The sequence below is a fragment of the Ursus maritimus genome, unplaced genomic scaffold (assembly GCF_017311325.1).
Source record: "Ursus maritimus isolate PB19 unplaced genomic scaffold, ASM1731132v1 scaffold_7, whole genome shotgun sequence".
Taxonomy (NCBI): Eukaryota; Metazoa; Chordata; class Mammalia; order Carnivora; family Ursidae; genus Ursus; species Ursus maritimus.
The window spans coordinates 22280130-22305439 of record NW_024426885.1 but is presented as its reverse complement, the minus strand read 5'-3'; the positions used below and the strand labels follow the sequence as shown (position 1 = coordinate 22305439).

The window sequence follows — 25310 nt, the reverse complement described above, 5'->3', positions numbered from 1 at the left end:
TATTCCCAGCAGCTAGAGTAACAACCAGCATCTTTTACAGACTCCATAAATATTTTCCAAATGAATGAATAAGTAAATAAATGAATGAATGAAAAGAGTTTTCAAAGCTGTCACCTGGAAGTAGAAAGACGCCCACGACAGTCTGAGCAGATATGAATGGAAGTGCCATGGAAAGAGCAGCTGGGTGTCCTTCTCAGTCTTTAGCCTACTGACCAAAGAATATGCTTTACATGTGGAAACATTCACAGCTTCAAACGCTTTGTACTTTCTTGTTAGGACAGTTGACTGTGGCCAGAGCAGTGGGAACCATCCACAATAGGAACAAGATGGAGGAGCTGCCCTGAAAACTGCTTTTTATTCTCTCATTTTATGCCTCTAGGAACGTGTGATAAAGTACCTCATTCCTGAGTCTCTGCAGGTCTGCTTTCACTCAGTCAAAGTGCGCACCTAATGCCTCCAGACAGGTGGCCTTAATGCTACCCACTGACTTCTTCCCCATCAACTTATTAATTGGCACTTTCTGAGTTTGGTTCGGAGAAGCATGAAAGATGTGCTTAATGTGTGGCCATATGAAGAGAAATCACTGCAGCCCAGGGTTTAAAGATTGCCAGCTAAGGATGCAGCAGTTCCAGGAAAAGAAGAGAGAGGAAAGAAAAAAAAAAAATAGAGCCGTGTCATAAAAGACCTGCATGCCAGACAAACACACAGAGCTTTCTCAAGCATTTGGAGGCAATCATATTAAAACCTCAGAATAGTTAGTGTCATCTTTGAAAGTGGTGTCCTGTCAGTGCAAATGGCACATGAAGAGCACACACCAGACACACGCAGACTGAACTGTGTTTATGTAACCCAGGATGAATTCAAGGTTCCTTGCCATTCCTTCAACCTGCCCCTTTGTGAAGAGGAGAAAGGGACATGGTGGAGTGAGTGGAATCCTAGCTGTCAGCTGCACTCTGGACAAGATGAAAAGCACACACGAAACTGGAGACTAATTGCCTCGTCGTTCCATGTTCCAGTGAAGCCACTGTCTACCAACCAAGAATTGTGACAAAGTTATATGGGTTTCTCCGTCTTGCATTCACTAAGCAGACAGTGTCCGCTCATCAGATGGCTGAGACAGAACCACCAGGTAGCCTACTCAGTACAGACTCACACGCCTTCGCCTTAAAATCTAGTGTATGCATGAAGCAAGGACGTTCACATGGCTCCTAAATTCACAACAATACTTCCAGGTGATTTCATATTTATTGGCACATAAAAACTGTCATTTTCCAAATAACAAATAAGTCATCAAACGATCGCATTGCTTTGTGTCTCCAACCACAATTAACAGTAATATAGAACAACCTTTTGGCACTACGGCCAAAAAGTCATTTCCATAATAACATAGAGTGGCTCAAATTTATAGAGCATCCATGGTCTCAGGCAAGGTGATTTTTTCCCTCCTCTGATTTTCTAGTTCCCTGTTAACCAATACATGTTTTCCTTTCCTCCCGTGAGTGCAGATTTCACCACCTGCTTCTCCTGGCAGACTATTTCATCAAAATAAAAACAGTAGGCCCACGGAATATCCTCAAATCAAGCTGATTTTCATGCGTTATCTAAAATATTTTTGATACTCATATGTTCTCCAAGTCAGCAGACTATATGAGATCTACTGCTTCCAGATAATACCAGATGAAGGAAGGTAGAATAACACAAATACTTTCAAACATATGGATACTTAATACTGAATAAACAAAACTCATGGTTTCCTTTGTTTTTATTCTGAGTGCTAAAAATCTGTAGACCAAAATCTCACCTTTTCTCTACAGTCTTCACCTGAAACCCTCTATTTGAAAATCTGACCTTCCGGAAATGATGGAAGCTATCAGAAAAGTCCCCCTGTCAGATTTATAGATGGGTCTGAATTACACAAACCTTCCAGTGGTCCCTCTCTCAAATCTCTGCTCAAATCCACGCAAAACAAACAGGTCAATCTGGATCCATTTTTTTAAGCCATTTTTTATTGCACAAACTTTGTAAGACTGCCAGCAGAATTCAAAATAAAAATAAATTGCTCATGACCCTATTCCTTCAACAAGTCAGACCATGTGTGTGCTTCCATCTACTTCTTTATTCACATCTCTCTATAACATCATGGATGTATTGGGTTTTTTCCATTTAATGTTATGACCTATGTTCATTTCCAACTGAAACATAAATATGCAAATGCATGTACACACATGAGTATATACCATTGTGTACAATGTATCTCAATTACTTAATCACAGCCTTCAACATAATTAGGTTACAATCAGTGCAGTGGTTGAAGTTCTTAAATTATTAACTGAATAAACAGAATTTTATTATTTCAGCCTTTAAATTTAAATTTCTTTAGCAATTTATTCCTAAATAAGTTAGGTTTGTTATGTCCTTTGAAGATTATTAAAAGTAAATAAGTTAACAATAAAGAATTTAAGCAAGATCTAAACAGAAAATGTTTAACCTATCTGAGAAAAAGAAATAATGTAAAAATAAATGTGATCCAATCTTTAGACATAAAGGATGTCATTTATAAACAAAGTCCTATCTTCTCAAGAAGGTGTTCTCCTGGAAAATATTATCAAAATAGTACCTTAAAGTTGGGGGATACTTCTCAAAAAATAACATTACATTTCTTGGACATGTTCAATGATCCCTGGTTTTGCTGGTTTGTACCGGCTCTCTGTCCCCTTCTGGCTTTTCATGGTTAATCCTCTGCATTCTTAGAATATGATCACAAGGAGGGAATTTTAGGAGCATTCATGCAAAAGGCATGAATCTAAACTTTGCACAGTTCCTCAAGTGAGCTCTCTAAGAACAGGGGTCTTTGCCTGGCATAAAGCGTGGTCCATAGTCCATCCATCTTTTAAATAAACAAATGAATGAACAAATCAGGGAATGAGTGAGTGAGTCGTCTTCATACCTGACTTTGGCTGAAAGCAGTCCATGGACCCCTGTGACATTGAGCGTCTGAGTCCTCTGGAACAAATCTCTGCTGTTGTACTTGGAGGCAAGAAGGGTTGAGACAAGGGGAGGAGTGCGTCTTTAACAGGAAAGTAATTATTCTCTGTTCAGATCAGCCCATGAGTGATTAGAACCAGTTTACTTATGCCTTGCAGGGTGTGCAGACACTGCACCGACTGCATCTGCAGATGAATTTTTTCCATAGAAAGTCAATAATGGTGACACAGGCTCCCGCCACCCAACCCTAAGCAATCATTCATCATCCACTTTGGGAGAAGGAAGAAACTTTATTTGCTTTTCCTAGAGGTGACAAATGAACATGAAATGCAATTTATAGATTTAAAATATGTCACTTCTCCCTTTTTTTGGTATTAGTCCTTCTGACAACCCAGTGTCATCAGAAATTAAATGCATCTTTACTCTCTTTGACTTGCTCCAGATTCAACATATGGTTACATGATGTAATTCTACAAAAGGTTGCCTGGCAGCCTTCTTTCTGATCCTTCTAGGTGCCTACTGAGGACATTCCTCCCTAAGGAATATAGCTACTACTTAGTTTTCCAGATTCTTTTCCTAGATGTGTTGTTCTTGGAATTCTGCCATTTACCTCGTTAGACAAGGTGGGAGTTAATAAGGGGCAGCTTTACCACCTCCAGGAACATACCTGTTCCTGCCATTCCTTTGGTCCTAAATCAGAGTACTTATTTTATGTGTTGTTCGTTACTTGTTTGCTCATTTGTCTACCCCTTGTCATTCATGGACTGTAATCACGAAGAGGTAATATACTGGGGATATCTCTCTTGCTTTGCTTAAGGCTTAACTCAGATCCAGATGCCTATATCACAAGTGCATAACAAATACTTTCCATAATGATAATGACAATGGCAAAGAAAAATAGCAATAGTAGCAACTGGGCACTCCAGTTATCTAACCACTGTATTCAAACAAGAATCTATCTATAAACACTATAAGAGGCTATTTGCAAACCTCTGGCTTCAATATTAAAAACAAATTAAGTAAAATTGAATCAGAGCACGTAAATAATTTGCTGATCAATGTAGGTGGAAAAGCTGCCTGTTCCCAATGTGAGCTGAGCATTTATCCTTCCCAGATGAGCAGAGGGTGGGAGCAATTAGTGCTTATCAATTGGCTACTATTTGGAGGATACTATTAAGGAGAGTTATACAGGATCCTAGAGTGACCCATGAAAAGAAAATCACTGGAATACAAACAATAGCAAGAAAAGGACAGGGAAGTGATGAAATAGAAAAAAAAAAAAAGTTCAGATAAGTATACACTGATAGAATCTGTAGAAATGTGGAGCCAGTGTGCAATCACATGTCCTAAATCCCACTCCCACCCTCCCCCCAAACTCAGTGAAGCTCATCTAATGCACAATCCATGTTCATTAACACAAAATCGGGTCATTCAATACTAAGAGACTGAGAAAACGTTTGGGCAACTGACCATCTACTCATGACCTGAAAGCTGATTCAACGAAATTGCAGGGACACTTTGGCATTGTATTCTAAAGAGTTCCTTCTGTGAGCTTACGTTTAAACTTTTTTTTTTTTCTCTTAATGCAGACCCAAAGGCTTTGACTTTTTAGGGGAGAAAAAGAACTCTCAAGAAGTATATATTATAATTTCAGTACTCCACATGTCTCTTACTAGCACTGTCAGAAAACTCTACCTCTTAATTATTATTTTGCCCAACCCTACAGAGTACACAGAAAAAGAGCGAGGTTCACCAGGAATGAAAGTGTATGGGTTACACTCCTTGGAAGACATTTCAACAAAGAAAGTTTTAAAAAGACTTCTTAGGGTGCCTGGGTGGCTCATCAGTTAAGCATCCAACTCTTGGTTTCATCATGATCTCAGGGTCATGGGATTGAGCACTGAGCATGGAGCCTGCCTAAGATTCTTTCTCTCCCTCTGTACCCCTCCCGACTGCAAATAAAAAGGTTTCTTATTTCTCTTGGAATCTACTAAACATAATCCTCTCCTTTGACTCAACTTAGAGAATCTCAAACTAAAAAGCATCATTTCACGGTAAGACCCTGCTTCCATTACTGTGGATGAAACTGACCCTCCCACAAAGGAAACATGCTCATGGATATGGGAGGGCTGGTCTGCAAGGCTGAGCATAGGGATCATGAACTACAGGCCTGTTTTCCACAAGAAGAACCATGACCAAATTTTAAACCTGACCGTAGTGAATGTTGTTGTGAATGTGTGTACTTCTTCAGAAAAGACAAAGAAAGAGAGTGTGCTTACTGAAGGTCATTCATGTCAGGAGAAGAAGGAAAAACAAACTACAAATATATACCATAATCACAGGAAATAACACAGGGCCTGACTCCAAAGATGGATTTGAGTTTCATCTCCGCTATGTATCAGTTATGTCACTTTGAAGAGCTCATAGCTCACTTAATCTTTTCATGAGCCTGTTTTCTTGTTGAGAATAGTGATACTATAAAAAAAGTTTACATTTATGGAGCATCTGTGGTGCACCAAACACTCTACTAAACCTTTAAAATAGTACTTCACTAAATTGCTTAAAAATACTTCAGGTAGATATTATGTCCATTTGGCAGATGAGGAAATGAGGCTTAGAGAAATGAGTTGTTTAGTTCAAGGTCACACAGTCAGTGTTAAAGTTATCTACGGCATACGCTGCATGGGTCTATGTGTAGATTACATAAGATCATCTGTATGAAAGGAATACTAAGTTTCGTGCTAATGTTACTGTTATTACTTCACAAAGAATGGCACATTTAATACTACATGTTTTGCAAAAATATGATAGTTGAGTTCAAGAGAGGGGAAGGTGGGGAGAGAGAGGGAGACAGAGAGAAAGAAAGAGAGAGAGAGAAAGGGAGAGAGACTATATTGCAAATATCTCACAAACATATTGCCTAGATGGGAAAAACAGGTTGGCCACAAGGAATTAGGAGCTAGGTAATGGAGACTCTCAGTAACAAAATGACTGGTAAGATATTCCTAAAGAAATAAAGATAATTTTTTGGCTTTATTTATTTATTTATTTATTTATTTATTTATTTTGCCTTGAAATATAAATCTATGAAATCAAAATACCCAGACCTGCTTCACACTCAGATTTTTCACAATGGCCCCAGCCTTCTTTTTCTCACCCTTCTAGCATCTCTCCTCCAGAAGACTGGTTTTATGCTTTATCATACATACGGGTTACAAAAAAATGACAGAAATAAGCAAAAAGCTCTGACTTAATAATAGCACAGGTGGGGAAACAAACATTTCCTCACAAGAGAAATCGCTAAGAAATTTATGCTAAAACCAGTAAGAATTATTCCAGTGTAACTGGTTTTCTAGGAAACAGATTATAAGACTAACCGGCATCTAAAAAAGTCACTTTGCCAGAGAAATAGCTATTGTCATACTGAGGGGAGAGTAGGGAATATGGAATATTCATTAACGCTTAGCATTGTATCATCTGGTTTTTAAAAATGGGATTTTAGAGGAAGAGAATGGTGGACAAATTTGAGAAACAATTTTATTCGTGCAGCCACTATGGAGACTGATTAGATACCTTGAGAATATTTGAGCTTCCTTAAAAATCCCAGCATTATCCCATAGCCTCCGCTCAAACTCAATCAGAACACACTTCCAATGGGCATTACAAGTCCCAGAGTAACTTCTCTCTTAAATCCCCAAAGATCTATAAATGCCAAAAGGTTACATCATTTTAAAATGTTAGCTGCTATCAGAAGGAGCAGCAATGCTGAGAGAGGCGGACATTCATCGTCTTTGCTCATGGGAAACTTTACAAGAAATGATGTTCATTTAATGATAAGAAATCTCTTTATTCCACCAGAAATGATAAAGGAGAAGAGGTGGGGAGGAAGAGCGAGCAAGAAAGAGAAGCTAACGGTATATTTTAACATTGATTTAGGTGAGGGACACACCATTTTTGGTTAAATCTCTAAGTTGTGCATTTGATTTTAGAGTTTGAATAAATGTCAAGTTGAAGTCAAGAGAATGAAAAGAAGAGCCCATAGGAATGAATCTATTCTAAAAATTAGTGAACAGAATGTACCCACATTCTTCATTCCTTGCTTTACTTGTACCATCATCTTGACAAGTATGTTTTAGTTTTACTTACTTACATTAATGCTTCATGGCAAATGGGCAAATACACCAGGGTGGATCGGGGAAGATTCATGAAGTCTCAGCCACATGAGACCTTGCTAATGCATTTGGCTATTAAAGCTTTCCTGAGAAGACTGTGGAGACCACCAGGGGTTTCTCTCAAACAGGATTTGCAGATTAGTGAAGTGAGAATCGCCTCTGCAGCTCCAGGGCAAAGCTCCCAGGAAGATGGCGCTGAAGGGGAACAACCAGGAAGAAGTACCTCCTGTTAACAAGGAGATCTGTCTCATGCAAAAATTTTTTTCTTAGTTCTTCAATTCTTTAATGCCAGACACTGATCATTTCAAGTTGTTTTTGAGAGGCAGAAAAGGGTGAGTGTGATTAATTGACATGCCCCTGAGTATAATTACATTATCTGTTGCTTTTCCTCTATACTTTCTTCCTTTCTTTCGGTCAGAGCAGGTGAGAGCAGGTGATATAGTAGTGTGGTGTTTTAAGAAGACGATTTTTTTTTTCATGATTGCATTTTCTAGGCAGTTCTATATCTTGGGCTAATTCCATCTCAAAATCTGTATCTCATAAATAGCAGAACTGATACAATATATTAAAGAGAAAAGGACCTCTGTCCCACTTACTTATTGCTGTGTAACAAACTACCTCAGAACCATGGTTTAAGACTATTTATTTTGCTCGTGGTTTTGTGGGTCAGGAATTCGGGAAGAGCTCAGCTGGGTAGTTAGTTTCGAATCCACGTGAGGTCAACTGTGGGGCTGGAACTGGAGGTTCCACTTCCCAGATGGCTTCTTCACTGATGTATTTGGCCTTAGCCTCTTGGTCTCTTTCTACATAGAAGGGCATTTTCTCCATGAAGTCTGATCTTCACAAAGCATTGCATTTTTGTGTTTCTTGGATTTCATCATTGGTGGCTGACTTCCTCAAAGCGTGAGTGCCCCAAGAGCAAGTATTTCAAGAAACTCTAGTGGAAGGAGCAATGCTTCTTATGACCTGGCTTCAGAGGTCCCAGGACATCCATTTTGCCACATCTGATTGGATAAACAAGTCACCAATTCTGGGCTAGGTGTAAAGGGAGGGGAAAAACAGACTCTACCTTTTAAGGGAGGAAGAACACATATACATGCATCCAAAAGGGTGGCAAGAATTGGTGACAGCCATCTTGGAGATACACGATGACAACCATTTTCTGTACAATTTGTCACTTATAATTATTAGAAGGAGGAGATGACAAAAAGTTTGTTCTTATTATTACATTCAGTATGAATAGCAAGGTCTTCTGATGATGGCATATTGACATACAGATGACTTGAATTTGTCAGATTTTTCACTGAGTTCCAGCTACCTTAAACTATTTGAAGGCTGCATATTTCTAAACTGGTATTAATTCAAGGTGAATATTTATTGAAGACCAAATGATTTTTATTGTTAGTCAATCACAGAGACATCAAGAGACCCAAGGTCAAGAAATTCCAGGCTGTGGATTTTTAGGGTGCATAAAAGACCCAGATTAAATTACAGAAGGATACATGTGTTTAATGTCCATTAAAGTATGTATAACTAAGTCTTTATTAAGAGAGATTATATCTAGGTATTACAATCCCATCATTTAATTAAGGATCTGATACTTTTTAAAAAATGGGATTCTTAAGAGCAAATAGTCCTTGTCTCTTTATGCTCACAACAAAAGCACCAGTATCAATTGCAATATAACCTAGCAATTGAAAGCAGAATATTTACTGTTCTCCTGGGCCTTAAAAAAAAAAACAAAACAAAACTGACTTTTAGGTAACCTTGGACCAACAGAAACAACAAAAGGCAATTTGGGTTTGAGGGTGAATGGTTGTATGGTAAATGTGTCCCAGAAACATATAGAAATATCAATTTTTATCATGGCACAGGCCCGTGTAAAACCATCCAAAATTTTTATTTTATGTTTTTTTTTAAATTTTATATGCATCCTGCTGCATAACTCAATTCCTACTGATACTATGCCAACCCTATAAAACACTCATCTGCTCGAAGTTACTACCAACAGGGAATTCATGCTTTAAGAAAATAACCACAAAATCAGCTCTCTTGACTTGGGTGGTATTTCTTAGCACCCCGATTCAAAAGGAAAAAAGGGCTCTCACAGTCAGTTAAGCATCTGCCTTAGGCTCAGGTCATGATCTCAGGGTCCTGGGATCGAGCCCAGGGTTCGGCTCCCTACTCAGCGGGGAGTCTGCTTCTCCCTTTCCTTCTGCATCCCCCATCCACTCAGGCACTTGCTCTCTCTCTCTCAAATAAATAAAATCTTTTTTTTTTAAAGTGTTCAAAAAGAACAAAAATTTTGTACCTCTGCAAACAACATGTTATGTATCTGAGCTAATATCATTTATGAGTCTTGTCATCACAACTGCTCAGAAGTTAGCACCCTTAACAATTAGACTGATTCTTAATCAAGGTGCTATCATACACTCCAATTATAAAAGTGCTATTCTATTTTGTGACTGTACAAAAGCATTTTTAGATTGAGATTCATACATATGATGAGTCGGATCCACCTGTAAAGACAGACTCATTTACAAAGTTGGCTGATGCTGATTTAAGAGCTGCTTTGACCATATGACAGCTTACAGTCAGTTTGGCTTTCTTTGAATGAATCCTAGATAGGGTGAACATATGTCAGAGTTTGTGCAGGACAGTCCTGGTTTAGTCATGTTGTATCATCATAAATATTATTCCTGACACTCAAAAATGTATGGTTTGGGCAGTAAATTAGAAGTCATCCTTTATCTGAAATCATTTCTTTATCTGAAACTCTCAGAAAAATTATTACAGAAGTGAAAACTGGGCAATTTAAAAACAAAACAAATAAGAAGCAGTTTAATTACATTTAATGAAAGAAAAAAAAATCTTCAAACTCATGGATAGACCCACTCTTCCCTTCACAGAATATACCAGGTATTATTGACCTTTCTCTGAACCCCAGGGTCATGAAAATATATCTCAATTAATTCATGTTATATGATACAGTAACACTTTCTGGAACTACTGAAGTGTGCTAAGCTCTCCACTGAACATGAAATAGTTCTCTGAGGTCAGATCATTCTTCTCATCCCACCCACAGCCTTTCCACTGTCAGACAGGCTCCTGCTAATTTAATAGAAACCTCTCTTCCACTTTCAATTTAAATAATTCTCCTGATGAGGGATTTTATAAATGAGGAACACATGTCCAAAGTAAAACCTGTCTTCAAACCAATTTGGGGCAGCTGGGTAGTGCAGTCGGTTAAGCGTCAGACTCTTGATTTCAGCTCAGGGCATGATCTCTGGGTCCTGGGATAGGGCTGCACTTCAGGCTCCTCGCTCAGCGGGGAGTCTGCTTGAGATTCTCCCTCTCCCTCTGCCCCAACCCCCCCAAAATAAGAAGATAAATTTAAAAAAAAAAATAGTTATGTTTTATGTTTTTCTAGAAACCTTACTCAAATATGTGGATCATGAAGTGAAGCCTCACTTGGGAAACAGTGACTAGCTACGTAGCAGTTCTTAGACATTCTTGACTTACGCTTGGATGGAATAACCTACGAGAATGACCTGTTCCTCTTTAGTATCCTCACCAATCATGGTCTTTTCCTCCAAAGGCCACACATTAACTGCAGCTCAGTCTTGACTGCTGGGGAGCCCCTCAAACCTGGTCCTTCCGCAGTTCACAAACAGCTGGCACTGGACCTAATTCCCTTAATTCAGAATAAAAGGATGAAGACAGAAGGCACCCCCAGTGATAGGAGGACAGGTGTTTAAGCTACTCCGCAGGTTTCTAGGTTTTGCTAAACATGATTGTGCCAAAGGTATGATAATTTTGGTTTTTAATTATTCATCTTGCTTTAAAATCTAGCATTTCTCTTCAAATATGAGCACGAATTAATGTGTATTCATTACAGTAAACTTTGAAAAATGCCCCCAAAAGTGCTTAGGGAAAAGAAAAGAAAAATCATTCAATCCCCACTAGGCAGAGATAATTATCACTCATGTGTTGATGTTTGCTTTCCCAATCTTTGTTTCTATGCAAATAGAGATACACACAAGCATACAGAAATGGGGAAGGGGAGAATGGGAAGGAAAAGAGAGAGGGAGAGAGTGAAAAGAGATTTATATATAGAGAGAGTACCATGCGATACTTTCTGTTTTTTAACCTGCTTTCCTCACTTTAAAACGACGTGGCAAACATTGTCCAGGCTATTAAATATTCCCCTGCGTTATCACATTTTATTGGATACACAGAATTTGATCGTATGGATACGGCACTATGTAATTAATACCTTATTAGTAGGTGTCCAAATTTCACTAATACAATCTTATGAACCAATGTTCATTAATATTTCTTACATCAACTATTAATCCTTCAAGTAATTTCCTCAAAGTAGAATTTATGGATCAAAGAACATGAATTCTGTAAACCCCTTTGATTCATATGACCAAATATCTTTCTGAAAAAGAGAGTACTAATTCATAGTTCCTTGGCAGGGCTTGGGAAGTACCTATCATCAACAGGGGATTGCTTTCCTCTCTTTTTATAATGTTTTCTAAACTGACTAGGGAAAAAGGCATATTTTGCATCAATACACATTATTAATGATAGTGAATTTTCCCTCCCTCCCTTTCTTCCTTTTGTCATTTGTGTTTAGTCATTTGAAAATCCTCATTTGGTAGACTGCCAGTTCATATTTTTCTCCATTTTATTTTATTTTTATTTATTTATTTTTAAAGATTTTATTTATTTATTTGACAGAGAGAGACACAGCCAGTGAGAGAGGGAACAGAAGCAGGAGGAGTGGGAGAGGAAGAAGCAGGCTCCCAGTGGAGGAGCCTGACGCGGGGCTTGATCCCAGAATGCCGGGATCACGCCCTGAGCCGAAGGCAGACGCCCAACAACTGAGCCACCCAGGCGCCCCTTTTCTCCATTCTAAATCATGATTGTGTCTCTTTTTCTTATTGATTTGTATAAATTGCCATTCCGACCTCATTGTCTATTTGTAACAGTGCCTAATGTGTTTTTATACATGTTGATACACGTTTCTTGTCTTTATCTAAGTTTCTGGAAAAAGCAATGTAGTATAATTCTGCATATATTATACACACATACACATGGGTGACCTCAAGTGAGTATTTCAAGTTTAAAGACAAGTCCCTAAGAGATTAGAAACTCTACACTGAACATTTCTGTAATTGTGTTCCCTGAATAAAGAAGCAGCAGAAAAAACATTATTTCTCCATTTTTCACTATGCCATCAATTCACAGGCAAACCTTTCTTGCCACCAATTTATTGCAAATTTTAAGATGTTAAAAAATAGTTCACTCACAAAGAAATTCAAATTTGGTAAACTACTATTTAAGAAGATTTTATACATCCATGACGTTTTCATTTAGGCATGATACGGCACTTTACAAATGTGAATTAAGATATTCCAACTGGAAACAAGCAAATCTCAAAGGAGTGAAATTAGGCAGGGAGTGGTGTGATGATGTCAGTAAGATAATTCCAAAGCATTTTTGGCATTTCTATGGCTCACACCTAAGGACTTGGTTCTAAGGGCTGCATTCTAAACATTAGACCCCAGAATAAGCAGACCTCCTAAGCAGTGAGCATGAGCTTGGGTTGAGTATTAATCAACTTTGTCTCAAACATATGAGAAAATGTAAATCAAACAATTTTTCCTCTTTGATACAATTTATATTCAAGTCATAAGTGAGGCACTAAATGGAACAGTATGATCTGTCTTCCTTACAGGATATTGCAATAAAAATACTCTCAATAATTAAAATTCTTACAATCCCTTTTCAGGCATTTCGAGAATAGAAAAATACAACTTTTGGAATATAGAGTGGTTGTGTGTGTGTGTGTGTGTGTGTGTGTGTGTGTGTGTGGTTTTTTGGGGGTTTTTTTTGAAGGAAAATTGTCAATCCTTATGGGGTGGCCAGATGTTTACCATTCAACCATTCATCTCTTCTTCTTCCCCTTTTTTTTCCTAACTTATTTACATAGTTTTAAGTACCAAGTGATAGTGACTATGCTTAAGACTAGGGAGTAAATGATGAATGAGACACTGAATGCCTTAGGAAACTGAATTCTTCTACAACCAGCTCTGATACAGAAATGACAGACAAAAGTCTGTGGGAACAGCACAGGTGCACCGGTACATACAACATAATGTGAGAGCACAGAGGAGCACGTGTGTTCCTGCTCTTGGAATGAGGGAAGGAGCTCCAGAACACTTGACACTGAAAGGGGTTTTGAAGGCCGTGTCGGTATTTCACAGAAGGGGCAGGGAGGATTTCAGGGCAGAGGAGTCAGCACGCAAGGACAGAGGAATGTGAACAGGCACTACGTGTTCAGGTAATAGCAAGTTCCTCAGTACGGCGGAAGTTACGTAACGCAGTCTACAGCCAAGCTGAGAGAGCTTCAGTAGCCGAGGAAACGGATTTTGACTTAAATGGCAAGAGAACCTAGCTATTCTGAGCCCTCCACTCAGGTTCAATACAGGAAAATACAGGAAATAGAAAGACTATCGCTCATTTAGGATGTTCACCTTGGAGGTAATAAAGAGGTTAATAAAGAGAAGAAAATAATAGAGTCAAGGAACTCACGTAAGAGGTTATCACAATGGTTCATCAAAGAAAAGTTCGTCAGGAACATACCCAGACAATCTTAGACCAAATAAAAGTATCCCTAAAGCTGGTCATTTAAGCATTGCCACAAGGATTCCAATCTACTGGGATTCCAATCATACTTTATAGTTATTTCCAGTCAAATTTATACGACTGGAGATTCTGAAAAAGATTTTTTAGAAGCACACCACTTGGGAAATTACACCTAAGTCTGACAACCAACACTCTTCAAGGATCTAACAGGAGGGGAGAATAAACATATGTCTCCCCAATTTAACACCTGCCAATGTAAATGAGCACAAGTGCCTTTTCGGTGTTCAACAAATTCCTCGAGCCCACAGAAAGTGGAATTGACACAAAGGAAACCATTAGGATAAAAGAATCATTTCAGTGAGAGACTTTTTTTTTTGTTGGCAAGTAGCACAGGAAATGCAGAGGTTAAAACCCCTGGTCCAAGGCTGACTCTGACCAGCACCCAAGTTCTGTTTGGTATAGAAAACGTTGGTTTTCTGATATGCCAATTTTCCAAGAACATGCAGACTTACAGCGACCCTATTCCCAAATGGTCATAATCAACAAGAGCTTTAGAGCTGCCATCCCTGATAGAGGTAATGGTCATAATCAACAAGAGCTTTAGAGCTGCCATCCCTGATAGAGGTCATGGTCATGTTTTCCAGTTTACCATGGCCCACATCATCCTTTGTTGCCTTCTGTTGGTACTTGTCATTAATACAAGAAAAAAAAAACCAAAAAACAAAAAACCATAAGGTCAGAGCTAAAATAAAAGAGAAGTACTGCATCCTTGTTGCTGTTCAAAATGAGACAAGAAATAACAGATTGAGAGGACAGGGAGCACATTAGACACGAGGATATTCCTCACTTCCCCCAGTTCATATGCTCTCTCTCATTTTCTCTTTCTTGAAATAAAGTGCCTGTGCTCAAAAAGTCTCTTGTCACTTAACTCATCTACAATTAAGTGTTCAGTCAACAGGTATTCAAATTGAGACTCCTGTAGGTATTAGGAACACAGGATTCACTTGGGGTCCCAGGAGGGCTTCTTATTAGCATGTGACCTTGGGAAACCACTTCTTATGTCTGATCCTTTATTTCCATGGCTAAGAAATAGGGCTAAAAATGCCCTCTTCACAGAGCAGGTGTTTATGGTGATTAAATGAGGCCAAAGCAATGAGCACAGCATTTTCTTAGCAAAATTGTTGTAATACTTTAAAAAACAATTGTTATATAAATCTGAGGAAGACTAGCATAAAGGAAAAGAAAAAGGCTCCTTTGGTTTGCTAAAGTCTCTAGAGAGCACATTCTGAAGCAAAACAAGGGAAATCATGTGTAACATCTGCCAAATGTATTAGAAGACAGAATGTGTTTTTGTCAGTGGAGCTTCTCAAGAAGCAGGGCTCTGTGAATGCACCTTGGGAAGTACTGGTCCACCGTCTACACTGCCTGTTCGGAGAGGACACATGACAGTTGTTAGTGGCCTCTTACAACTCCCTCTAGCTTCTGTGGCTTTAGCTCACCCTCACTACTTTCAAATTTATCTGTGAGAACAAGAAAGAAAATAATCAGAATGGGAACACCGAGGAACAGATCAGGTGATGTTGTTGCTGGCTACAGATGTGGAGAGAAGCCATGGCTTTGAGGATCCTTATGGTCTGCAGAGATGACTATATCTGCATCTATTCTGAGTCCTTAGAGTAATGGATTTTTCTGTTACCTTCGGCATTTGTGGGGAATAAGATGTTGCTACATGTACTCAAGTTATCCAACAGGAGGAAGTTAAAAAAAAATTTCTACAACTATGGGACTAGAAAAGAGGTCCACTGTTCCCAACTGGGATGTTCTGCGAAGGAAGGGGAGCTGCAGGAAAAGTCATGGGGGAAAGGCAGCATATACTTGGATGGGAAACCTCCATTTCTGCCACTGTCTAGTTCTAGGGCACTGGGAAAGTCACTTAACTTCTGTGAGCCCAAATACAACCTCTTAAACTGCTGGATTGAAACAGAAAGATAGTTTCTAGTATCTCTTTTGGTTCAAACATTATATAATTTTTCTAGGGTGAAAGGTACATTCTAGTGAGATTATGGGCATATAAAATTCTAGTGAATCAAATCCTCTGTACCTATAAATGACATTACCTTTTCCAAAAATACCATTCTTCATCTGGCACTAGACCCTGGCATTGAAGTCTTAAAGTTTGCCCTTAGTTAGTAGAATGTATAAGGGTTGCCTGTTATTTCAAAGAAGGCTGCGCTGTTTCTTTGTGTTAAGAATTGCTTAATTTACATGTTGGCAGTTCAGATTTTCTGAAATCAAGGTAAACCTATGGTACCAAAAACAGCTGAAAGAAGTTTGTGCTAAATGGAGGCTTTAAACTGTGGAAAGTTCAGCAAGCTTCTAAATCTAAGATCACAAATTTTTAAGAAGATGTATATCTTCTTGACATACAGCATTTCTCACCGTTCCCTTTATCAAATTTGTTTTCTCCCTGAAGGTAAATTCTAGTGCTGTCTTCGACCCATAAGTCCCGTCCCACCCAGGCTCAGTTGCCAATGATACCTATAAGATTATATTTATTTCTTTGAGCTAAAATGTAAAGGTCACTCTGTTTATTAAAGCTCAGCCCTGACGCTAAATCTTTTTCTTCACTTTTCCTGGGGTAAAAGAGGGAGCAACACACAGAGAGACAAAGAAGCATGGGGAACAGAAACTTCTACTGATTAATTGATCTGAAACAGAGTTCCCTGGATCCTAAGCAAATTTAATTTGGCTCATCCACAGCTGAACCAGAATTTTCACTTTGAACCAAGAATAAATCTTACATAGAAGAGATAGCACCTTTTCTTTTTTTTTTTTTTTTATCTGATAACCACTTTTCTCACTGATATATCACCTTTGCTCTAAGAGATTCAGTAAGATTACCCACTGGGAAAAACAGTGCCATTTTGTTCTGGGTCTTTTTGTCTGCGTCTAGTGCATCAGACACCTCTGAGCATTTTGGAATTCATAGGCAATAGGACCCAACTCAAATTTCCATTTTTCAAATATAACATTTGGCTAAAGGATGTTTTGCTCTAAGATTGATTGAAAAGTACACTGCATGATGCTGCTAACTCTTGGGAATCTTGACCTGAAAAACACCCCATCTTTTCAGTTTACAGCACTATGCTTAGGTGATTTTCATGAAAATTGCACAGATTTTCTTCTAAGCTCTGAATACAACCCTTTTCCAATTAGGCTTTTGCTGAGGAGGTTTTTGGCTGTACCAGAATATCTGAAAAACAGAGGATAGGGGCAAACAACCAGGTGCATCCATGAATTTTTAAACCAGGTCTGTTGAAAAACATGCAAAACAAACCCCGTCCAACCACCTTGGGGTAAAACATCAATCTGACTATTACCCAGTATCATCTCTGCTATGTGTCTACACCAGCCCCAGACAGACGGGCCATTTGCCTTTACCGCCTTCAAGTCCATGCAACCAGTCATACTGAGCTGATGTCTTCCACAGGCTGGGGTTCTGACCGAGCAGTCTGAACACCCAGGAAAACAGCACATTCCAGGAGTGGTGCAAGGATAGAGAAAGTAAAGCTAATTAAACAATCGCCAAAACACACACACACACACACACACACTTTTTTTTTTTTAAAGGAACAGTAGGCGCAGATTGGCCAAGAAGTAAAGCCACCTCACAAAAAAATTTATTTGACCTTTCTTTGAAATATGAGATACCATTTCTTAAAGGTCCTAAATGGAGAATTGCCCTTGGTCACTTTATTCTTCCATTTCCTGCATGGAAGCCTACAATTCCTAGATTCAGGCAAAGATCTATATGACCAAATGCAAAACCATTACACGCATTTCCTCAAATGTCGCATTGGTAAAAGGGATCAAGCAGGCCTTAATACAGAGCACGAGAATCATCTGCCAGCCCTATTTTGCTGCAACTTAACACAGACCGAGCTTCTGATGGTGATGCACTGCTGCAGCTGGACGCATCATCTCATCTGTAACCGACCTACAGTGGCGGTGGCTCCCAACACTCTAGCTCTAAGCTAAGGCTCCAATCCCTCAAGCAAGAAACGATCCCGGTAGTGAACAATTAAATGCACAGATAGGACTCACGTACCATAGAAAGTAATTGCTCACTTCCATGAATCATTTTGAAAATAAAAACATAGTCCCTAAATCACACTTAAATAAAACCAGCATATGAATGCAAGGCTTCCTAAAGGTCGGTATCTCTGTTTTCTAGAACATTTCTAGAACTATAGACAAAATTATATACAAGAGGTTACTGTGTCTAGATGTTCTAGTTCACCAGTGAACCACTGACACCACGAACTGAGTGGTCACAAAGTAAATCAGTTATAGGTCAATCTTGAGAAGAAAGAGAGTCCCCCATGCCCTGAGCAGGCAGGACTGGGTGACCTTCTCTGTCCTTCAGAAGCGTACCAGGGGGCAATACCATCCCCAAACTATTGCTCAGTGCTGTTGCTGCTTTACCTGCGTGCCTTCTTCACCAGACTGGGGTGTCCACAGCAGACTCAACATCTTTCACCCTCCTCTAGTGTCTTCTGCACAGTAAGTTGTTAATACGTGGTGACAGAGTGGAAACGGAACTTTATGTCGTATTTTAGGATAATTTATTCATTACTTAATGCAGTAAGTGTTTGAATGGGCATGTAATATTCACATATTATTACACTGCCTAATATATGTGCCATTGTTCCTAATTTTAAAGATAGCAGTTGGGACAAAGGAAGAAAGGGCAAAGAGGAAAATGTGGAGGGAAACAGAATAGGGAAGAAAGGGAGAGAAGCGGGGGAGTAAGAACATCTCTAAAGAGAATGGGGCATTAAAGTAAATCTCTGTATGTGTGTTATGTATTCACCATAAGCAGACTATAATTTTGATTTTTTTACTAATTCACAAATCATCATACTCATAAGTAAATATCAAGAGCCCTAAGTATGTGCTAGGATTTGTTCTAATGGCTTTATATATATATTAACACATGTAAGCCAATAATTCTGAGGCCGCTCCTATTAGTATTATCATTTTAGAGATTAAAATGCTGAAGCACAGAGAGGTTAAGTGACCAGCCCAAAATCACACATAATAAGCAGCCAAACCCAGATTTAATGTAAGCATCTAGCTCCAGAGAAGGGTTTCTACCCATTATGCTATCCAGTCTCACTGTGAATTTATAAGCATTTACTGAGCACACTCAGTCAGGCACATTAAGGATAGATATGTCTAAGTCACAGCCTCATAACACCTTCTACCTTCAGTTCCTTTACTGAGTATATATGGTATTTTCTAAAATAGAAAGTAGCAACCCGAGATTAAAGATAAAATCTCAAATGGGGTATAGATACTGCAGAAGTAAAGTGTGGGAAGATATTTTTAAAGATTGGCTCACCGTAGAAAGTATCATGAGGCAGGTAAGATAAGTTTGGCCTCAGGAAGGATTTGCCTGGAGAGAAGGTAAAGAAAAGCATATAGATGCTCAGCAAAACTTGACTTTATACAATTAAAAAAAAATGCAGATGACACAGGAAGGAAAGAGCCGCCCTTCATCCAGGGATAATCACGTCCCTTCTGATAAGGAGGCCTGGGCCATGTCTCTTTTCACCTGACCATGTGCATCGGCCTCACTGTCTGTAACATAAGTTGAAACCAACCTAGAGCACAGATCTTGGCCCAGACATTTGTTCACTAAAGCAAAATCACCTAGCTTGCCAGACTTAAAAGGAAACACTTAACCAACGTACCAATAGATAAAAAACCATAGTTTGAGAATGAGGGATAGTCTTCTTGATGAAACAGATTTAATGACACAATCACTCCTGTCAATACCTTTACAAGGAAGTATATTTTACATGATAAAAGGAGCATATACTTACGTAGAAAATGTTGAACAGTGGGGAAATATGCAAGATCGGGGCACCGAACTTACTCATGTATGTATTACAGCAGGCTATATACTCCTTCACCTACACGTGCACACGCAGAAACACATACAACCTTGATGCCTGGCAGTGGTCTGCAATCTCATAATATTTGTTGTGTTTGAGTGGTTAGCTTCTGTCTTCTTGATAGCATGGCTGAAGGTTGTTCCTCAGAATCCAAGCTGTTCTGGTTACTGGTAACACTCAGTATCTCTGCTCCAACATCTATCAGCTCTTTAGGCCTCGTTATCTCAATGACACATCTTGGCTTATCTCCAGCTAGTATATTGTTTATTGATTGATGTGAATAAGGTAGGGAGAGTAGAACATTCTCTGAAAGTTATGAACAACTGATAAAAGAAGTTCTGAATGCAGTATCTGTACAATTGTAACAGAAAGAGATGCAATGAGATAAATTACTGTGCATCTTCTCCCCGGCTCCCAATCTAGGCTTGCAGCAGAGAATGGTTAGAAAAGGTTTCCTATTACAGTTGATTTCTACAAGGATATTTTTCATATCAAAATCTCCAAACATCTACTGTATAGATGATTCGTGCGAGTGAAACGGACATGCAACCATTTAACAATCAGCCTATCTTACAGGTTAAATTTGAGGAGGATATGGGGCCAATTTGTGGAGACTGTCATAAAAGGAAGGTATTTAGAAACCTCGTATTTCATTAGAAAGAGGAAGTCTGTTGGGGAAGGCACAGGTAAGTCAAACAAACTGATGGGATAGAAAGAACGAGAAAGTACTTGTCAAAATTGCTGCATCAAAGAAAATCTCTTATTCAAAAAAAGAAGACACTGTGCCCAGAGACTAATTCTGCTAGATGCCATATCAGCAGTAGTTTGGAAACATAATTAACAACGGTGTGTACGGAAATAATTAATCCCATGCTCTTGGGGAAAACATATCGTGCAATGTTGTCTTTCAGATGAGGCTGGATGGTGTTTTGGAATGTCAACATCTGGAAGCCATGCTAGAGGAGGAGAAACGTTTAGATCAGTGATGTGATGGATACAGGTTGCATGTTTCTTGGATGCCATCTGAGACAAAGATGAAGGAAGCTATGCTAGCTACAGACACACCCAAAACCCCAAAAAGAATTGTTTCAGGAAAACAAAACATCTACAGATAGCCCTGAAATCCCATGGAAATCTAAGGTCAGGTAATACTATTCTCAAATTCAAAGGACTTTGTGTTTAAATCGCCAGGGCAAAATCCTTTCCCAGGAGTCCCTGAGTAAGCCTTAGGTATTTAAAAAGTTTTATCAGTGGGAAAAACATCTTAGAGTCTCTGAAGGACGAAGTATGAATGTGGGAACTCTTGAAGTTCTTCAGGGTGCAGCTTCCACCTGTCTCTTGGCCTTTTAAACCAGGACTTCACGGAATATAATGGTAATTTTATTCCTGGTGTTCGAGAATCTCAAGTTTTCATATCTCAGTAGGCTTGGACTTTTTTGCCTCTTTGATCAAGTCCCTGGTTTTAGTCCTCATACGTACTTCTTCCTGCCTCATGCAGAGTGCGCACTGTAGACTGGTGTTCCCACCAGGTAGTAGGTTACATTTGCTAGTTTCTCTCAGACTCAGCTCCCTGGGGATAGAAATGCATCCTCTTTTTCAGAGGTTGCTGCGTTGGGCTCCTAAATCTGTAATGCCTTCACCCCTGTCCTCTCTGATTCTCCAAAGTAAATGTCTGATCATGTCCATTTTCTGCCTAAGATTTCCAATGTATTTCCATCCCTTTCAGCATGGTAGTTAAACTCCTCGATATTGTACACAAAACCATTTATGATCTTACTCCTGCCTCCCTCTTCAGCCTTGAGTCTATTTCCTCCATAAACTCAAAATTCTTGTCACAAACTGTCTTTGAGCCTGTGAGTGTTCTTTCTCACTGGTGTTTGACATACATACTTTTAGCTAGACATACTTTCTCATCTCCCCTGACTCTTTATTTTCTTAATCTGATTTGGACATCTCTAACCTTGGAATACCTTTCTGACCCTCTGCCTACCTTAAATCTGGGTCAAGTACTCTCCATGGGCTTTTTTTTTTTTTTTTTTTTTAAGGAACCTTGACCTGTACGTGGCAAAATCCTTACAAACTAAATATTTACTATAAAGCGTGCATTTTTCACTAGAATGCAAACAATGGAGAGGCTGTATCCTGCCCATCTCATCCCATACATTAGACTATTGCCTCACATACAGATGTTCAACAAGTGATGGCTGAATCAATGAAAGAGCATGGCCTTGTCTGTGGCAGAGCTTGAAGCCTGGTGCATGCCCACAAACCCTTGACAAATACAGCTGAGTGACCTGAAAGCAATTTGAAAACCTGTGGTAGAATTTGTCTCCCTTCTTCAGAAATATTTTCTATTACCCTTTCAAGTCCATCATGAACATCTCTACACCAGAGTGGGAACCACATCAAGTCATCGAGCCCAGTGTCACCAGGAGAGGAATGAGGTGCGATTTGGGGTCATGTTCCTTCTTCAATAGAACGCTCTTACCCAGCCTAGGAATGCCATACTGATAGAAGCAGGCCCATCTCGGTGGGGCTCTGACACTTCCATTTCAAGGTCAAAGGGAGGATAGAACTACATGCAGGAAGATTTTTCCTTGTTTCTTTTTTTCACTCAGAGTGCACCCATTTCTTCTCTGCTTTAAGTACACGGGGTGACTCTATTCTGAAGAGGCAAATGGACTGTCAAATATAGATATCACTCTAGCAAAGCTGCATTGTAGAAGTTTGGGTGAATCGAGCTGGAATTTCATCCGTGATGCATCAGTGATAAGCAAATACCACTATCTGAAAGTGTTATGGGATGGGAAAGAAAAGCCAGGCAGCGAAAATTTATGCCATTTAGAAAGAATGCACCTCAGGTGCCTGGGTGACTCAGTTGGTTAAGCGACCGTCTTCGGCTCAGGTCATGATCCCAGAGTCCGGGGATTGAGTCCTGCATGGGCTCTCTGCTCAGCAGGGAGTCTGCTTCTCCCTCTGCCCCTCCCCCTCCATGCTCTCTCTCTCTCTCTCTCTCTCTCACTGTCTCTCTCTCTCAAATAAATAAAATCTTAAAAAAAAAAAAAAAAGAATGTACTTCATTGGTAGAGAGCTACCACAGGTTAGTATGCAAAGCAATAGTTTTTCTTTCTTTTTTTTTTGTTTTATTTAAATTCTATTTAGTTAACATATAGTATAATATTGGTTTCAGGAGTAGAATTAGATTTAGTAGAATTCAGTGATCCATCACTTCCATATAACACCCAGTGCTCATCACAAGTGCCCTCCTTAATCACATCACCCATCTAGCCCATCCCCCCATCCACCTCCCCTCCAGCAAGCCTCAGTTTGTTCTCTATATTTAAGAGGCTCTTATGGCTTGCCTTCCCCTTTGTTTTTTTCTTCCCCTACGTTCATCTGTTTTGTTCCTTAAATTCCACATATGAGTGAAATCATATGGCATCTTTCTCTGACTGACTTAGTTCACTTAGCATAATACACTCTAACTCCATCCACAGTGTTGCAAATGTCAAGATTTCATTCTTTTTGATGGCGGAGTAATATTTCATTTTACATATGTATATATATGTAAATATGAAATATATATATTTCATGAAATGTATGTATCTGTATAATTCACATCTTCTTTATGCATTCATCAGTACTAGTTAAGATGGCCACAGAAGTCCTTCACTTTCATAAGAAGCTAATAAAAATATAATTGTTTTAATTTAAGCCTTTATAAAATTTTTATTTCTTTCCCATTTCAGATTTGAAAATTCCTTATTAAAAGTAGCAAAATGAAAACCTTAACAGTGTAGCTATAGGAAATTATTTATCAAAGGACAAATTTTTCCATATGGTAAACAGAGGCAAGCAAAGCAGATTAACCACAACAAAAAATAAAGAAAAAAATTAATCAATAAAGGAAATTTATATACCACAACCATTGTAAAGAAAAAACATATTTAAAGTTCATATAATGAAGGAAATAACAGATCTAGAATATTTTTTTAATAAGGAAGGTGATAATAAAATTTTGAAATATTTTTAAGTAAAATAAAACAAAGACACTGTTGTTTTTGTTTCAGAGATTTAGAGAGCGCATGTGTGAGCACAAGGTGGGCAGGCAGAGAGAGAATCTCAATAGCCTCCACATCCAGCACGGTGCCTCACCTGGGGCTCGATATCACGCTGAGATCATGACCCAAAATCAAGAGTCTGATGCTGAACCAAGTGAGCCACCTAGGCGCGGGAGGCACTATTATCTTCTATTCTAAAAGGTAAGCTAAGGTTATCTAGAAAATCCACTTCAACAGAGCACTGAAATCCCCTAGAGCATGGTGCACCCACAAACAATACTGAAATATGTGGATCTCTTTATGAACATAGCACATTACAGCAGACCCCAGCACCGAGGAGGACTCAGAATTAAAGGAGGTGTTCTGGGAAAGAATATCGCTGTTCTGAAGACAGATAACCCATTCTATGGGATATGAATGCACTAAGGAAAGAGAATTCATTTATATTTACTTATGCAAACTAGCTCCAGTTATTCAGTATTTTCAGAATGACCTTTCACTGATGCCCTAAGATTATGTGCAAACTATAAACATAAGAAATTGAATTTTAAAACCATTTGTATCAACCTCAAGATCCAATTGTCATAACCTTTTCAGCCTTCCTCAACACTATAGATTTATCACCCCCAGGCCTTCCAAAGGACTTGAAAAGGTATTTTACCTCAATACATCGCATTTAAGTTTATTCGCTGTAATCACTTGCTAATATTTATCATTGCTGCAAATTAGACTATAATGGTGTTTAGAGATAACAAATCAATTGGTTAGATTAAAGGATATTATCTAACAAGTATCAGAAAGCCTGATAAGGATGATCTGGCACTAACTGTGGAGATTTTAAAGGATTAACTTACTCCTGGAGGAGGTAAGGCTTGGAATCTATTACCTTCAGGAACCCCACGCAGAGGCCAGAAGCTACAAATTACTACTTAGTCTTACAAAGTAAAGGTCAGGTAAAGAGAGCAGATTGTAGTAGACATCAAAGGAACTAGAATATGTTAAGTAGAAAGGACCCCATGGCATTTATATGAGATCTTAAGGTTACTATCCATTTAACTCATTTTAAAAAAAACAAATCTTAGGATGCTATTTTATTCCCACATGCCAGGAAGATAAGACAAGTTGCCCAAGGCCACTCAGCCTATTGACTGGCTTGTCATTCACAGTTTCCAATAGTGAAGTCATGCCGTCAGAAACTGATTTATATGCCCATGTGGCATCTGGGTATAGCATTTATTAGCTTTTTGTCCCCTGTGTGTGTGTATATTAAAAATATATACAATATTTTATATAGATAATACATACATACACATACATATTTTAATAATATATACTATATATATATATATATATTTCACATATCATAGTAATCTAAAGGAAATAGAGAAAAGTATGTTTCATGTAGCAATCTCTACACGTTGGTATTCGGGACAACACTGAAACTACAAATTTAAAGCAAGCAAAGTCCTGTGGGA

The 25310-nt window shown here is 38.8% G+C and overlaps 1 protein-coding gene across 4 annotated transcripts in view; it reads right to left on the bottom strand.

Annotated features, from left to right (window-relative positions):
- The window catches only part of SORCS1 (sortilin related VPS10 domain containing receptor 1), a 485001-nt gene that overhangs the window by 176712 nt on the left and 282979 nt on the right, over positions 1–25310 (bottom strand). The window lies entirely within an intron of this gene.